This window comes from Sinohyriopsis cumingii, unplaced genomic scaffold (genome assembly GCF_028554795.1).
Source record: "Sinohyriopsis cumingii isolate HCF-2022 unplaced genomic scaffold, ASM2855479v2 utg002028l, whole genome shotgun sequence".
Lineage (NCBI taxonomy): Eukaryota > Metazoa > Mollusca > Bivalvia > Unionida > Unionidae > Sinohyriopsis > Sinohyriopsis cumingii.
Window position 1 is genome coordinate 467,469 of NW_028316110.1, and position 14,114 is coordinate 481,582.

General features: G+C 35.7%; 1 protein-coding gene across 3 annotated transcripts in view; it reads left to right on the forward strand.

Moving 5' to 3' along the window:
• Positions 1 to 390: 390 nt before the first annotated feature.
• LOC149771215 (uncharacterized) overlaps positions 391 to 14,114 on the forward strand; it is a 67,522-nt gene continuing 53,798 nt past the window's right edge. For all 3 annotated transcript variants that reach the window (XM_089948709.1, XM_089948711.1, XM_089948712.1), the window contains exon 1: positions 391 to 522. The gene's annotated coding sequence lies outside the window, so the exon portion shown is untranslated. The remainder of the gene's footprint in view (positions 523 to 14,114) is intronic.

Consider the following 14,114-nt stretch of genomic DNA (forward strand, 5'->3'; position numbering starts at 1 on the left):
CGTACGCAAGCTCGTCTTATGCTACTATACCATTTAGACATTCCCTAACATTTCCTACACCAAGTTATGAACCTAAATAATTTAGTCAGTCGTTTTAGATTCCGTATACTTCTTTCCTTTACTATTCAGAAGAAACAAATACGTAGCACCAATTTACAAATATCTCTGTCTGTCTGCTTCTCTCAAGCACAATATCTTCAATATTGAAATGAATATTTACTGACTTATGTGTAAAGGTCTATTTGCACATATAGGCGGAAGATACTAATCAATGTTTATTTAATATTTGGACATGGTATATAGACCATTAAGATTGATACGCTCTACGTCCGACTAACAACTGAAAAGAGGAAGTAAAATTGGACAGTAAATTCTCACAATAACAACAGAGTGTATCAAAGGCATCTTTATAACGTGTCGTCATTAGAAGTTTAACTATCAAAGAAGATAAGCCACACTGGACAGCTGAAAAATACAACACATTTAACTGGATATTGCTGAGCTGCTGTCTACATATCATTGGTGAGTTATATTTCATTTCATGGACTTAAGTATTAGTTTTTTCTAAGTTCAAGTACATTTTAGGTACAGTTGTGCGTAACATGTTATTGGTTACGGTAACTACGCATATGACACGGCATACTAGTTCATTTATCATGTATGTAAAACGACGATATACCCAAGTGACTAAGGTTATTAGAGATGGTAGCACTTCTAGGTAGATTTTCTAACGGTGTTGCAACACAAACGCTGGGAAATATTCCTTTGGTCTGGTGCTCAATTTATATGGATTACAATAGTTTTAAAATTGATTTTGTTCTTGCTAGACAACAAACATATGGATTTAATAGTTAATGTAGCCGATCAACAAACGCTAATATCTGGTCGGTATTGATAGTATTTTTAAAACACAGATTGATGTAACCGTGATTTAAGGGTCTGGCCACGTACAACTAATATAATATAAAGTATTAAAACCCAGAGTGTGTTGGTGATTTTGTAATCTTAGATGGAGTCGTCCAACAAAATGATTTCTAATATGTTCAGTTTTCCTTACACAGAGACCGTACAATGATCATAAAGGCTTACAAATACATCCTGATTGTAGGAATAGACGGGGCCGCCACCCCTGGTGCTAACACAGAGAGAGAGAGAGAGAGAGAGAGAGAGAGAGAGAGAGAGAGATTGTTGTCTCTTGACGTCTTAGAAAGTAAAAGGATCTTTTACTCTATCCAGCTCTTAACTCCTAGGATGTTACCCTCTCCACTCGACCCGCCTGTTTAGGGATGTTTCATGAACGGCGTAGTAGTACACCGTTCCTATGTACATGAGTTTCTTGCGTATACAAAAGAGGCCTACTTCAAGTGAGCTCTAAACTGAACAACTTAAACATCACTAAAGACATGGTCAAGGCTATCATTCTTGAAACAAAATGTAACATTGAAAACACAACATAGCTTATAATATTAAGATGCCTGACGGTGCAATGGGGTGGGGGCATTTGTGCCCATTCGCCAGGCGACGGCGCAGATGGCAGTTTTTCTCGGTTTTGTTGCAGCTGAAAGTTTCATAGTATTTCACATTCACCTTAGTGCAATTTTTCGCTAAATTTATATGGGTTGGTGAGTGCATGGGTGACTGACATTAATACTGTTTTCTGTAGCAAAGTAGTGGCATTAACATTGTCTCCGGGCGACTCAAGCTCTCGCGCCGCCACTGGTCCGAATTCGAACGCACAAGCTTACAGATTAGAGCTGACGAAATGAAATCATTCAATGTTTTCGCATCAGTGCGTGTAAACTACCTGTATATAGATCCTGATATGAGACATAAATAAAGTTCGATAAGAAATTTAAGAAACCCAACAAAAAACCCATCTATGAGCTTTATATACTTTGTTTACGTTACAGTGACTAACGGGCTATTACATCAGCACTCACTTAATACACAAAGCAACTGTTACATGAAGCTATGAGTCACGGATAATATAATAAGTTATGTTCATGGCTCTATTTATAGAATTGGGTTTCTTTAGTATGACTTGTATTTAATGATTGTTGAAAAATACTCAAAACACGATAAAGGTCAAATTATCGATTTGTTCAATCCATACGCTCTAAAGAAACACAAAATCAAAAGTAACAAGGTGCTCTCTGTAAGAAATATATTATCATTTGTAGTGCAAATATTGACCTGCGATCACAAATCTTCGATACATTCATATATTTGTGTGGTTTGGTTCTGTATGTGCTTTGTTTTACGGAAATATAGCCCAGGCTTTCAATTTTATCATGGTGAGGGTTAGGGTGCATAACCTACCTTCATATTTTTTTTTCTTGTTTTGAGAATTAATTCCCTAATATTAGTGCAGTAGCTGTTCATTTGGGCAGTAGATAAATTAAATGAACGAATGATCGTTTCTCCTTGCTACATAATGTTCAGTAGCTGAGGACTCATAACCAAAAAGAGGAACCTTACCATAAAACTTTTACAATATCGACAAGAACTTGTTCTTGCCTCGTGCATAAAGGAAAGAGGACGTGCGCTCATGTATGCGCATGGTGATAGCAGCTAGATTAGGGTTTTACAAATACTTCATCCATACAGAAACGTTTAACCGAGACTTTTAAAAAAGGATGTTTCAAATAAGCTTGACCTTGCTCTAGGGACAGTGTGAGGGTGAGGAAGCCCAGAAAGAAATAGTAAAACCTACAGGTGCTACACTTTGAAGCTGACAACATCCGTTTAAGGTTTTTCGGATTCAATAAACGTTGATTTAAACCATAATAAATATCTTAAAATGTTCTGGACCGTACCTCGGGCAGAGCGTAATGGGTACAAAATATATCGTCTGACCGATTTTCAGTTTTGGTATGATAGTATCCTTATAAATTTATAATCTGACTGAGAAACTCTGATCGGAATCTTATCCATAACGTTAAAATGAGTAAAGAAGGCGAGACACCAATCATATCGACTCATTCACCTATACCATCCACTTAACGTATTTGATGAAAGTTTGCATATAAGAAAGAAACGGACAAATGAGTCTGTGTTACAAGTTTTCTTTGTGTAATGCATTTGCTCATCAGAGATATCAATACAATTTAAGAGGCATTTAAGCGGGAATCATACGGTGCTGCACACGACGGATAAATCTTTTACAAAAGTCTGTAACAGGAATGAACAGTTTTCAAGTTATCTATATAATGTAAGCAAGAGAATTAGCTGTTTCTAACTGAGTGTCACCAACCCCTCCCTCCTCGTTCTGTTTAGATGTACCTTATTCTTGATTATGCCACTTGGCTAATTAGACACTCGCTATTGCTTGTATTAAGCTGTTCAAAGGCATGCATGTAAATATTGAGCCATCGCTACATAGTAGGAAATAACTGTACGATCATGTTGATTTACTATCCAGAATATTGAGTATTAGTTAGTTTGAAGAATTTCTTTCTTTCTCACTCTATATTACATTTTCTCTGTCTCTGAAAGAGATCATGTTCACCATGTATATACATAATTACATTGTTATGTGCAGGGTCTATATATCGTAAAGGTTAACTTACGCTATCTCAGAACATCTCAGAGGATTACGTAATATTAATTCAAATGGAATGACGTAGTAAGTAAATAGTATATACCAGAGGTATGTTATGAGGTTTACAGTAATAATGAAAAAACCCTGTAAAATTAAGGAAACCAGTATGGGTACCTGTCACACATGACACACTGCACTAGCTATTGCAAAACTGTTGTCACCCGATAAAAGTAAATTTTATTTTCATTGCATGGATTTCAATTTCGTCAAATGTGGATGATTGCTATATTAAGTTTTAAGAATATTCTTGGTAGAGTTGTTGTATAGCTTGGAAGACAGCCAAGTTATATGTTACAAAAAGGAAGTTAAATATTATGTCAAAGCGTGTGTACATTCACGTACCTGTGTGATACGATTGGTATGTCTATTAATATCTATTGAATTTAGGTTTAACCTATCTTCCAGGTAGCCATATTCAACACATTGAACACGGGATAAGTAAAAGGTCTGAGATGAATATTTTTCGATCGTAGGTAAATCCTGATGTATCTCTCAACTTTTATTTAAAACGTATTTTTCTTGTATTTGGAATTATTACCACCATATTAGGTTTCTAGATTAACAATCATTATGGAATAAATGTCAACGTTTTCATTTATATCTACGCGTAGGTCTCTGGGGCCTTTCACTCCCAGTTTAAATTAGGTGAGAAGGTTCGTCATCGATATTGTAATGTGGACGAGAATGGGTTTAAAATTAAAAGAGTAATACATCTAGGTTGAATGCAAATGACAAACCGAATAACATGAACTTGTAGGAGGAGCTAACTATTCGTACATCAGGGTGCAAGGTTAGGGATGGCCTTTTTAATAGTTAGCGTTGCCTTCGTTTTCTTAGCTGTCAGTATATCATTATTTTAACACTGTATCGATAATAACATTCAAATAAACACCAACCACTTTGAAAGAACAATGGTTAAAACAGTTCACTATGAAGGCGGAATAAACTACATATTTGATGTGGGTAAATACATACAGTTTATTATATAAAGCATGCAGTGGAACTTCACGGTCCAGTAAATTTTAAAAGTCAATTGTTAATAAGTCTGAACAAACACAGACATAAAACAGATACAATAGTGATAATTGCAGACATAGATGTTTTGGAATGACAATATGAATGAAAACTAAATTAATGTTGTTTATATTATCCATACATCTGATATAATTGAACAAGCGTAGTACATCATTGAAAATAAATTAACATTTTAGACGGTTGCCTGATAACACCGAAAGACATTTGGTCTAAAATACGTGTTCTTTTTGAAGTCTTAAATAATTTCAGATGATAGGCAAATAACAATATTCAAGACATTTTTACGAAGGTCTTAAATGTTATGTTGTTGCAGTGAGTATCAATTAATTGTTGAGCAAATTACATGTGAGAATAGAAGGGAAACGGAATTGAAGTGAAATAGTGGTTAATATAAATTGCTACCTACACTATTCAACCAAGCGAAATAAAAGATTCCCTTTACAAAACTTGGTCAGTCTTTTGAATGTCCTGTGGTAGACAGGCATTGGATGCACAAAGTATATGAAAACTACAACCTGGTATATACATAAAGTTACGACTCTATGGTCGTAAACTAACGAAAAGAAAGACTCGAAACCAACACGTTTTGTAAAAATTAATGAATAATGTAATTATGAAAGTTTACAATGAAACTTTATGAGGAAACTACATTACTATGAATTATATCCAAAAACATAATTACAAAGGTTCTATCACAAGTCCTAAAGAATCAAATGTTCCGAATTGATCCCAAATCCTCAAATGTACTAATTTGTCAATAATCCTGATATATCACAATGACATTGTACCGAACTCCTTTGAGTAATTTCACAATGGTCCCAGAAAATATATTAGACCAGTGAATACTTTGTAATTCCAATGAATACTGCAAACAAATGTCTCCTATCAAATCATATGCAAACATGACATTAAACACATCGCTAGACTGATATTAACACATAAAAATATGAAATAAGGATGCCAAATAGGAATGCATTAATTGCTCAGTTCTCTCTTTACAAGCATATGGGCTTAGAACGCAATTGTCTCCAACCCACCACGCAAAGAACCAATATAATCTACCCATGCAATGGGAAATAATTTAATTCTTCTGAGAAGCCGCTGACAGACTTATCCAATTGGTAATAATCACAAACTTGTAAACAGGTTTGTTATTATTATTATTATTGATCGTAAACACCTATTTATAGATCTTATTATATCTAAACTCTTAATATCTTAAAATAGAATTTATACCCGTGTACAAAACCTAGCTGTCTAATACCCTGAATATAGATTATTATTAGAATTTACAGTCATGAACAAAAATACAGATAACGTTGATTCAGGCATGTTCCAACAGTCACAACCAATATAGATATACATAAGAACACATCTTGACAGTATATTTCTAACTAAAATAATCTTGTGCTGGTGGAAGCAATGATCAAATGAGATTATATACACGATGCTTGTAGTTAAATATTTCTGGTTAAGGATTTGATAGAAAAAAACATAATGCTCAGAACATTAGCATATGTAGTTGAAGGTTTAAATATAATCATATCGACATGGATATGAAAGCATTTTACCAAAATTGAACATGAAAATGTCAACAAGATGTAATTGGTGGTTACAGTCACAGATATCACAGATAAATAGACATGACTTTTCTTGAAGCAAGCAAGGCAAAACAAATAAAAAGAATAGACTAGTCTATTTGATTCATTTACAACTTATACATTTGAAATACATATTTTTACAAGTGGTGACACAGTCAGAAATTGAAAAAAAAGAAAACAATTAAATGGACAGCGGTAATACATAAAATCATCTAATGAACTTTAGGCAATCAAGATGTCCAACTGTAACAGGTATGTGCTAGTGAAATAAAAAGGATGTGATTCTTCTTGAAACAATTGGGAAGCAGCTAAACTTAGTGTACCAGTACATGAATGACACTTTTATCAGAGACAAGCGAAGTAAAGTGCATACATATCAGTATTAAAGAAATAATTTACGTCCTAATACCTCCCTAATCCAACCCACCCAAGGACGAATATTGGTGTCTTTTTCTCTCTACAATATATTGACCAAGGGAAAACCCTCTTAATTAACATATAATGACGAGGTCATTTCTTTCTGAATGCAAAGCAACGTCTGTCATATAAAGATTTAATCAGATCGACTAACGACCTTGATAAAGTTGATCATATTTGGCTACAAATATCAAAAACTTCCACTACATGAGAACTGGAGATATGTCCAGGGAAAATGAGTAGTTATTAATGACAATGTTTACTAAAAAAGGAGATGGGCATAAATGGTAAAGAAGAGAAATATGTATTGACAAAAATATTAACTAATAGGAATTTTGGTATCGCGAAAAAGAATCGAGTTTACAAATTGTACAACGGTAGTTATACAACGAGTGAACCTTCATGCTGGGCATGCTTCTTACTCCAGCTCGACAGATGGGAACATGTCGTTAATCAAGGGATCATATATTCATCCTCATCTGCCCGATGAGGCTCATTGGTCAACAACATGACAGCTATTATGTAGTCCGTTCCGATATCAGTAGATGCTGATTAAATGATGACATTACTACTACTACTAAGTGAGCAAAGTTACAAGACATTTGAGAACATGATGGTAAACTTCTAGCAACGCATAACCGATTCAAAAGTGAACTGGACTAGGTTGCTGGTGGTACCGGCGTCGTTTTGTTGCTTAATGACACAATTCAGACAAGAGATAGTATAGAAGAATACATCAACACATTTTCAAAAGGAATGTGAATCGTTTAAATTTGGGTTAATCCCAGCTATTATATTATAAATTACAGTACCAACATGTCATGCTCAAGGCAAATAAACAACTCATCACAGCACAATAGAAAACGTGCAGAGGAGAAAAATGAAGTCACAGTGAATTAAATTGATGTACAGAGAAGATGTATGATGACAAAGTAAAATTTGTCATAGGTTGTGCCCGTTCCATACTGTCTTTGCCCATGTGCTTCCCAATGACTCCGTTACACTTTCATTGGTAGACTTCGGGATAACGTCAGGTTTATTGTTTCAAAAATACACCTTGTCTCTGACACAATGACACATGCCTATTTAAAGACACCAACAAGGTAGAAGATCAACAACGAAACAAAAACCCCAACAACTTCTAATAGTGATGGAAAAATCCAATATGTTGAAAACAATAAATGGTCTTAAAATAGTACCGGATCTCTGAAGGAGAATTATCATTGGCTGCTTTGTACTTGAGCCTACGATACTCAAAAGCTTATGCAGTAAAATAATCGAAATCGAACAGCAGGGAGCTGCACCCACCCACCCACCCATTTTCTCAACCACCAAGCAGAATTGGTAGCCTTTGTAACCCATTCGGATGCTTCCGTGTAAGGAAACAAAATCACCCGTCGCCCTGAGTTAATTTGTTTTCTTAAATAAATATGTGTCGCGTTGCCATACAATTAAAAAGGTAAATCAATAATTTACTATAAAAGTCACGAAATATAGTATGGAATGATTAGTGAAACATGCCTTGAAATATTCAAATCCATTTTTACCTGTCTGACATGATGCTAAACACTACTAATATAAACGTCAGCAAGCTCGACAACCGCAGGAACTGAATCAATAGAAGAATTTATCATATCACATCAAGCAGATGAAGAAACTATTTGAGGAACTACACAACAGTTATCAGACAAAGGTGATTGAGGCACTAGATGCAGTTGATCCAAATCATGCAAAAGTTCAGGAAGATGCAGGACGGACCGCAAAACACATTTCTTTAATTAATAAGGACGTGCGTAGATTTTGTTGGTGTTGCTGCACTACAATTTGAGGGACAAGACCAATTATTTCTTTCGCAACATTTATCAAAAAAAAGCACTAGTTCCAATAGTGCAAATATAAAGAAATAAACTGTATGTTGTGTACCAATAATGATTCTAAATACGTTGATTGTATCAATCGAGCTAATATTGATATAATCCAAGAATTACAAGTAACAAAAGCTCAATAAAACTGTCATCAACAACTACAAAAACAGGAAGTGGAATTGTCAGCGACCACAGTGGGTTTACCCAATAATAATGTCCTGATCAAACAATTAATTATCTTGACAGATTGGAAGATCTAACCGAGGATTTAAGAGCAAGTAATAATTCTCATGAAGTCATTAATGAAGCAACTGAATTGTATCAACGATTATACACCTGTGGGATATAGGATCCACATATGTATCGAGCTATTGTCAGAGATATTATCAATGAGGCGTATAGCGACTATTGTCTAGCAATTCATGGCAGGGATTAATATAAAAAATGACTACACATCTTGTATCTAGACTTAACCGTATCATTGAAATCCATTCCAATCAAGAACAACAACACTTGCAAGGACAACAAAACCTGAATTTGAAATAGTTTTTCTCCAAAGGTGATCACGGCCAGATACAATTAGACCTAGCACATGCACAATTTCGTGTTTATGTCAGTTTGCTAAATATTCATAGAGAAGCTTTCGTAGGTAGATTTGTAAATAATTGATTAGTATTTTCATGTAAAAAAAACGATGGAACCCTAGATTGGAATATAGTTAGCATTCTTTGGGTGCATGTGAAATTGGTGCCAGCAATGACGAATGAATTTCAGCATGGAATATAAAAAACATAGCTGGAAAGGAATTATCATTAATGTTCATTAACCACGTATTAAGATATAAAATAAAAATTACGCCGTCGATATCACTGCAAATTCTATCAAAACCGTTCTGGGATCGCCTACCCAAATTGATTTTATTGATACAGAATCTACTGCAAATCCAACTGACAGTAAAACTTTAAAACAATCTAAAAGTCAAAGAATAAACGAAACGGTTGGTGATAAATTTGCCAGTGATTCAATTACCGCAAAGGTTTAGACAAATACGTCAAGTATAAAATTGTTCAAATGACTATCAGATCCCGCAACTGACATGGATGTAACGGTTTTTAAAGATGAGTCCGTTCGCGTCTATCAGTATTATTCTATAACACGTGTACTAAACGAGCGTAGACGTATTGAACGTTAGGATCACGATATAAGCCGATATTTCTACCTGCAAAAGCATTCACTGGGGTCGAGGGTAGACTTATAAGAGATGCTGGAACAGTATTATTCAGTTGGTTTAAGAGGTGGAGTTGTCAATAGCAGTGTCAAATGTGTCATTGACGATAAGGAAATTGAAGCATATCTATGAATGCTGATGTAGCCACAACCGTGTTAGGATGACCACGATACAATGGGAATTATTCGAGATCAACAAGTTCATCAATGATGTCTGGAAAATATATTATTGACCGGCATTAGCACAATTATGTACAAATGAATGATGATGGCGCTGAATTGGAGGCGTGAAATTAAATATATTTGGGATTTGCCACAAGGCAATCAATGATCAAAAATGAAGGTGATTTTTCATGTGCTATTCCATTGTCCCACAGTTTTGGACTGTGCAGAAACATCAGAAGAGTTATATTTAAGGCAAAATATGCTTTAACTCAAAGCGAAACACACGATGATACAGTCTGGAGAGGTGTCGCTGTCACAGCATGACAAGTTATACTAACAAAACTGACTCTTTGGATGCCAGTGCTGACATCATTCACAGAAGAATAATGACTACTATCATTTATGCAAGGTGGTACATCTATGTTATTATGGCTGACATTGACAACTGATTCAGTTTAAAGTGCAATAACAGGTGAAATCGAAATTCAGAGGGTATCGATGATGTATCTAGGAAACAGTATGTTGATGAAAAGTTAGTCTCTTAATGCCAAAGATTGATTTTATTATCATGTAAAACAATTACAAAATTTTGAATATAATTTATATCGAGTTCGCAACATCAGTCACAAATATTTCAAACACTGTTCAGAGGATAAGATTACTAAGGTGGATTTTGATAAATTGTTCGAGATTAGATTGCTGATAAAGACGGTTGATAATCTTCGCTGATGCAGATTACATACAATAAGTGCTGACATACTTGGGGATTAAAATGATTTTTAATTTAGTTTCAAATTGAATTGGGGTTCTAAAAGAAGACAGAAAAAATTGGGATCAGTTCTCGCTTCTATGAAAAGATATTAACTCGGCTCAATTATCGCTGAGTAAAGTTCGAGATTGAAAATTCCTTTATTTGGGGAACAACTAAGCGAACTAAATGAAGTCACTGTCATATCTGTGCGAGCAGTTAAGTCTGGAAATTTCACATGGACCAAAGCAATAATACTATTAAATACGCAGCTACGACCAAGGGCGGATCGCTCTGGTGGCCTAGTGGTTAGAGCGTCCGACTCGGAAGCGGGAGGTCGTGGGTTCGAACCCCGGCCGAATTATATCATAGACTTACAATAATGGTACTAAGAGCTGCCTCGCTAGACGCTCAGCATTAAGAGGTTAGTCTTAAGACTGGTCGGCCTGGTGTCAGGATAATGTGACTGGGTGGGACATCATGTTACATGTGTGTGGCATGATGCCCCAGTGCTAGACGTCACTATAAACTGACGCAATGCAGACATCGTAGCGATAGGACTGAAAAATTGTTAAAGCTACGTTAAAAATTCTTCTCTCTCTCTCTCTCTCTCTCTCTCTCTCATACATACACACAAGGCAAGGGCGTGCATAGAATATCAGTTTTCGGTTGATCTAAATTTAGCCTTTTAACTATGTATTTTTGGAACATTCAGGCGACAAAGTCTTCGAAGTTTCATCGCCGATCATCAACAGCGGCACAGAAGAATTGACACAATAGTGTCAACATAATAGCGTCTGACACAACAGTAAATTAGATTAACTAATTAACAGTGAATTAGAATAAGTAATATCTTGATTTAAAATGTTTACACTATCGCTGTTAAATGCAGATTCATACCGAAGAGAAAAACAAACACGATTACACTTTGATATATCCACATGATAAACACTTTTTCATAGATATAAACATCTAGGTGCTATCATCGATGTCGCATGTGGTATATCAACTGCCTTAACTGTGGTTCTGGGTGTTACTGGAATTGCAGGGACGATGACACGCACTGGCGATTTGATTGATTGGATTCTCACCGGAACGTGGACGATCACATTTATCCAATTGGATATCTAATCTTATTTCAGTTCGACAAATATTATATTCAGGAAGGGCGTTTTTCATATGGATATTTTGCTCATGGAGTTCCAAGTAATTTACCTAGTGACGCTGAAATATATTGACCTTTTATATTAATTAGAAAGTCCTATTTTTCACCATACTACCTGTCACAGCAGGACAACCTTTGGCCAAGAATCATCCAGTGTTGCCAAATTCTATAAGAGCTATTTATTATTGGTATCTCAGGATCCAGGAAAACTCAACTGTTACTCAGTTTGATATTAATATGGTTAAAGATGGATACATTTTATTTATTCGCTGCATCAGCGGATGATCAACAGTATTACACTTTTCTCAAAGACTGTGAAAATGTTATTCATGAAAAGGGTGATTGCAACAAGATAACCGGATTGGATTTTCGGATTCACAACAGAACACTTTTGATAATGATATAAATACAATGTTTAATAATGGACGACTTGAATGAGCAACTAATTATAAAAATATACGTATATATATATATATATATATATATATATATATATGATTTGATTAACTAAAACGCACGGACTTAATGACGAAAATGGAAATAAACTAATTTAGCAAATATAAAGACAAGGGGTGAATGGTTCACAACGATTTGGCAATGACAAGATGGATATAGTTTACTCATGTAGTAAACCATGTAAAAATTTTACTCATGTAGTAAAATGCATTCACTCAGCTAGCGAAATTATGGTGATAAAAAAGAGAGACAGATATACAACTTATCTTTACAGTCCCGAAAAATGCACTGGGTTTTACGAACCCTAAAATTAGTCCACGGCAAACAAAAATGACATGTACGGAGATACACTCCGTCATCAGTACACTGTTTCAGCTCCACGGCTGCTACAGTTCAGCCTCACGTCTGCTACAGACTCCGGACACTGGGAACACTTCAGAACACTCATAACATTAGACCCTCCGGACATTACACACTCCGTACACCCCGGACATTAGACACTTCGGACACTCCGGACATTAAACACTCTGGTAATTCCAGACACAGGCACAGATAGAGACACTCTGGTCACTCCAGACACAGACACTCTGGTCACAGACAGTATACATTCCGGACACCCCGGACATTAGAGAGTAGACAGTAGACATTCCGGACATCCCGGACATTAGACCCTCCGGACACTCCGGACACTGGACATTAGACACTCCAGTCACAGAAGTAGACATTCCGGACACCCCGGACATTAGACCCTCCGGAAACTCCGGACATTCGACCCTAGACATTCCGGACACCCCGGACATTAGACCCTCCGGACGCCCCGGACACCCAGGTCATAGACAGCTCTACAGCTGAAGACGTGCAAGTCCTTGAAGCAGACTGCCCGCTGACAAGACTAGTTCGTATTGTAAAGAAATGTACATACGGTGAGGTATTTATAGACAGACAGTCTGTGCATTGTAGGCATCCGGTTCGTCCCATAGTGAGCAAGTCGCACGTGCGGCATGGGATGAATCGAATTCACTATTTCGAAATACGACACAATATACATAAATCACCCTCGGGTATCGTTGTACACAAAAAATGAAACCCGAGTACACGTAGTCAATAAATAAAAGAGTTTGATTCCGTGACAGTGATAATAACGAAGATAACGAACCAGTTGAAATTGTTGCTGGATTGGTTGATGGTCTGGATAGAAATATAAATAAAATAGTTGCTTACGACGATGTTATGCTAGATAAATAAGCAAAATGCTGCAAACATCTTTTTACGAAGCAGGCATACTAGTTCATTTATCATGTATGTAAAACGACGATATACCCAAGTGACTAAGGTTATTAGAGATGGCTGCACTTTTAGGTAGATTTTCTAACGGTGTTGCAACACAAACGCTGGGAAATATTCCTTTGGTCTGGTGCTCAGTTGATATGAATTACAATAGTTTTAAAATTGATTTTTTCTTGCTAGACAACAAACATATGGATTTAATAGTTAATGTAGCCGATCACCAAACGCTAATATCTGGTCGGTATTGATAGTATTTTTAAAACACAGATTGATGTAACCGTGATTTAAGGGTCTGGCCACGTACAACTAATATAAATATAAAGTATTAAAACCCAGAGTGTGTTGGTGATTTTGTTCTCTTACACGGAGTCGTCCGAATGAGCAACAAAATGATTTCTAATATGGCTTAGTGTTGGACCAACCTTATATATATATATATATATATATATATATATATATATATATATATATATATATATATATATGTATATGTATACATATATATATAAGATTCATCTCCCGGTTTTTTTTCCATACACGGTGACCT